Here is a 5,226-nt window from a genome sequence, read left to right as displayed (position 1 = left end):
GTAAATACCATTGAGGAAAGAGATTAGTATTCAAATGCATGTGAAGGGACTGTGGCATATTAAAAACACTACAGATTAAAAGTCAAGAAAACTAGCACCAAATCTCAGTTCTGCTCATATTATTGAACATGTTGCTTTTTCTTTCCCTGTCTCATTTTCTTCATTTATAAACTGCGACTAATACTTTTTAATGGTAAAATATACTGTTAACTCTAACTAAAGAATACATCTTGCTATTATTGAGTAAGAGGGAGGTTTTAAAACTTGAATTTATTTTATTTTCTATCCAATAAAAAGTGTGAATAGATTTCTTATAACAACACAAACAATTAAAGTAGGAAGTCTTCCTTAATATGGCATAAGGTGTGTTTCATCAGTATGGGTTACTATACCTGTCGGTTAATATACCTACCGGGGAACATTGTCTAAGTTTGCAGTTGCTTAGTAGATAAGCTAAAATCAGTGAGCCCTCATATAGACCTGTATTTACACACAGATGTAGCCACGTCTCAACGTAATCAGTTTCAAACAATGTATTGTTTATATGCTTCATGCAAATTGATTTGAAGTGTTGCTTAGACATCTTATATTTAAGAATAAAAAGTTCCATCAAGAAATTGTACAAAGGAAAATGGACACACCAGCTGGATAAATCTATCATATGCGGGGGGTGGGGTGGGGGAGACAAGCACTTTTAATTAGCTGAGTGAATGCAGTTTGCCGAACACAGAAAGCACAGCCTCAGTCATATTAAAATGTGCCTAATTTTCTGTGAAAAAGTCCCATCTGAACAGGCCTGACCACAGTCAATCATACTAAAAGCCACTGGTGCTTAATTTGATTTACCAATATAAAATGCAAATTAGGTTATTAAGTGGAGTGGCAGACAGAGTAGGGCCCCTTTCAAACCATCAAGTTAAATGCAAGCAGACAGCAAACTGGCTGTGCAAAGAAAATTTTAGCATATTCGTTTGATTAGTGCTACAAAAATTTAATTAGGTTGGCTAATTACTTGACAAATTGCTCTACACAAGAGAAAAGGCAGAGGAGTATTTTTTCTTTTTCATTGCAAATATCCTGTGTGTATTTTAGCCCAAATGCTATCTGCCAATTTGCAAAAGCCTTATTAAATGAATGGAAGATGGTCTCCAACAATAGCAAATTGTATAATGCATATAATTAGACAAGACCCACACAACTGTACCCATATGTCCATACCCTATCATGACTGAAACTATATAACACAGTATTTATATCTAACTACTGTCACAACATTATTATAAAGTAGTGAATTGTTATTAAGAAAGGAAATGCCATGCACAATATAGAAAATAGATGTTTGTAAAATTCCCCCCTTACAGAAGTTTGTTAAGTGAAGCAATGGTGACATGCTTGTGTTTATCATCAGAGGATGGAGCAGCCAGTGGAATCATGGCTGATTGAAGCCAGAGCTAAGATGGAGTGGAGAAAATTGTCTCCTCACAGTATAAAGTGTAAAGCAATTAATTTCCAATTAGAGTCCACTGGCATTTTATAAAATGAAATTCATTTTAAAAATGCTATTTGTTAGCCTTTGTCCCATCCTGTATATTTTTCCAATCACAACGTAAGAGAGAACAGGCTTCACACACTTGTGTTTGGGAAAACTTGCAAGTATGTGATTCCAGAATGAAAGAACATTTCTGCTCATGGGAGTATTTTATAAAGAGCCTTGAGCAAAAGAAATTGTCCTCCATACAAAGGGAGACATGGTTTTTAATATATATGTATTTTTATCAATATTCAAGAGAAAGAGAAAGGAGATTTCATATAAAGACAACTTTGTTTGTAGGATTCTGCACTTTTTTCAGATATTTTGATTTTTATTGGTTTGTAGCAGAACCCATGAGTCTGTTCTAACTCAAGCACTGTGATGTTACAAAGAGATAACCAGTTTGTCTGTTCAAGTGGAAAATACAAGTATCATCTTTTATAAACACTACACTCCAGTTAGTAATTAGATACTGTATTTAACCTGTTCCAAAGCAGCATCTTAGGAAACTACAAACTATAAGAAATACTTGGGAATAATCCTTTCTATAGGATATGCATTATTTTTGCAATTAGCATTTCTAAGTTAAATTACAGACACAAATATATTCACACTACATAATGTAAGATACAGAGGATGTATTATTTTGGGGACCAGCAGGTGGCATGGTGGTTAAGGCATTGGACACGCCCACATGATCAACCATGATTCGAATCCTAGACCTGGTGGCTTGCTTTCTCACTTTCTCTTTCTCCCTCTCTCTGTGTCTCTCTCTCTGGTCACATTAAAATAAATGAATGAATAAATAAAATTAAATAATTATAAAAAGTATTATTTTATATAGCACCCTATCATTTCTGCCATTTTTTTCCTAGCTTACCTTTTACCTCCCCTTTTAAAAAAAAAAAAAAATTCTATAGAGTGCATGTGCTCACCAGAGAAAGGCAGAGAGAAACAGAGAGAGAAAGGGAAAGTGAGAAATCATTTCCAAGGGGAGATAGCCATGCTATAATTCCTTTTTCTCTATTCTTCTCTTGAGATTTTGGGCACACATACACACATACACATACTCAACGTGATTTAAATTTTTAATTATTTTTTAATTTTTAGAGAGAGAGATTTTTACTATAGGGTGTGTGTGCTCACCAGAGAGAGACAGAGAGACAGAAAGTGAGAAATTATCTCCCAGGGAGATGATCACACTGTAATCCTTTCTCAATTCTCTTAGGATTTTGGGCATGCACACACAAGTGTCCAGCATGAGTTTAAGTTGTCAAATCTGGGAATCAAATTGTAGTTGACTATGTGGGAGTCCAGTGACATAACCATTAAACCATCTGCTGATCCCCCAGTGTGATTTTTTCAAGTTGCTGGGTCCAGGACTCAAGCTGCAATTCAACCATGTGGGATCCAGCTACATTAACCTCCACACCATCTATTGGCCTTGCTGTTTAAATCTTTTTAGAGTTACAGTCATTGCCAAAAGTGAAGCAAAAATTATCCATAGTATGTGTTATGTAGATAATTTTATTAATATAGAGTGTGGGTTAAAGTTGTGGCTTTCTCAGATACATTTAGCCATAAATTGTTGGCATTAGATTTGTGAGTCTTGAGATCGTCATCTATGGTGAGGACTTCATCTTCTCATGCAGAGAGAGGCTCTACAAAATACAAGATAAGGAAGTGTAAAATTTAGTAACAAAGCAAGAGTTGTATTTTAATATAAGGGAAATTATACCAACAACTTGAGGCATTTTTCTTTTAATGTATTGACTTATTTCTTTGTTCGTCACCTTCTGTTATTTATTTTTAATTCAATAAGCAGGCTTATATTAAAAAAATATGGTAGACATGATCTATAAAAAGTTAAATTCTGAGACAGTTCCTTAAGGGTATGAGTGTAAAGTAGTAAAATTACTGGCTAGCAAATATAGTAAAATATTTTTGCTATACTACTGTCAAAGTTTATCTTAGACTGTCCAAAGACTGTTGATATATTAATTGTTGAGGAAACAATAATCTGTGATTATACTTTTTGTGTGTTTCTTGAAATTACATGCATGTATAGTAACAGTACCTCCCAGTCTTCATTATATGAGGGTACAGAGTTTGGTGTTTACATATATTTTGTCATTCAATTCTTCAGATAAGATTGAGTTAAAAGGATTATTGTCCCCATTTTAGAGGGAATGAGATTAAGGCTGAGATAGTTTAAGAGAAGGATTCAAGATCAAAGAATAAGTAACTGGTAACATTAAGTTTAAGCTGTATTCCGCCTGAATACTAATATGTTTCTTCCCAATGCCATGAATAATTTTTAGATAAGGTTCCCCCCCTCGACAGGGTGTGTTTGTGCAAGAGAGAGTTTTCCTTTATTTTTTCCTTCCCTGTCAGGATTTTTAGCATTCGTGCACTCACAAATGTCTAGCATGGTTTTTGAGCCTCAGAACTGAAATTGAACTGTGGTGGGACATGTAGGATCCAGCTCACTTAATGGTGGAGCTATGGAGACAACTCAGGATACATATTTCGACTATAATTTGATCCATGTATGACTACATGATACGTAGGTGGTGTGTTTGTACTAAATTTGAGATTTACTACTATAATTGCATATTATTGAAATTTAAATTATTATACGGTGATTGTGACTTGTATATGTCTTTGCAATATATGCTGTTATGATATGCATGTTGCTTTTGCTATGTTCATAATAGTGAAAGTGTTTTCAAGAAAAGTGTTTTCATTAAACATTAAACAAACTATTTCTATTGATACATTTAACAACTCTAGAATTTAATCATGTGTCTGAAAAATTTGATAATTGGTATGTGAGATTCAAAGCTAATAGATTTCAAAAGTCCATATCGTCTATGGTGATGTAGGCTGACAAGAACCTTTGGAAATATTGCCTTCTTTCAAATTTTATAGGTATAATCATATCATATCATGTGCCCATCTGGCGACATCAAAAGGAATAATACAAAAAAAGATCCATACAGAATTGGATTAGGAAAAGCAAAGTTTCCATCTATATAACAAATGTTTGGAGAGAAATATGTAAGTTTATAGACATGAGCTTAAAATCAGCTTTAGCCTAATAAAAGACTTCATTTTTTGTGTCATTTTCAATTTTTTTTTTAGCTTCTCATAGTTATCCTTGTAGAGGTCTTTAAATTCTTTGCTTAGATTTATTCCTAAGTATCTTATGTTCCTGGATTGGAGGAATATGATATAATCAAAATGGCAATTCTACCCCAATTAATCTACATATTTAATGCAATGCCAATCAAAGTACCAGACACATTCTTCACAGATCTAGAAAAGACAATCACAAAATTTGTCTGGAGTCATAAAAGACCCCATATTGCCAAAGCAGTTCTACACAAAGAGAGTGGAGTGGTCGGCATCTCACTCCCTGACCCAAAAATATACTACAGAGCTGTGGTAATCAAAACAGCATGATACTGGCACAGAAACAGACACGTGGACCAATGGAACAGAATAAAGTCCCCAGAAATAAATTCCCAAACATATAGCCAACTGATTTTTGACAAGGGGTACCAGTCAATTCAGTGGGAAAAGGAAAATGTCTTCAGCAAATGATGCTGGAAAAACTGGATTTCCACCTGCAGAAAGATTAATCTGAAACCCTACCTCTCACCTTTGACAAAAATCAAGTCAAGGTGGATCAA

The sequence above is a fragment of the Tupaia chinensis genome, unplaced genomic scaffold, assembly GCF_000334495.1.
Source record: "Tupaia chinensis unplaced genomic scaffold, TupChi_1.0 Scaffold000251_1, whole genome shotgun sequence".
In the NCBI taxonomy this organism is placed as follows: domain Eukaryota; kingdom Metazoa; phylum Chordata; class Mammalia; order Scandentia; family Tupaiidae; genus Tupaia; species Tupaia belangeri.
Note: the sequence above shows the minus strand (reverse complement) of the source record.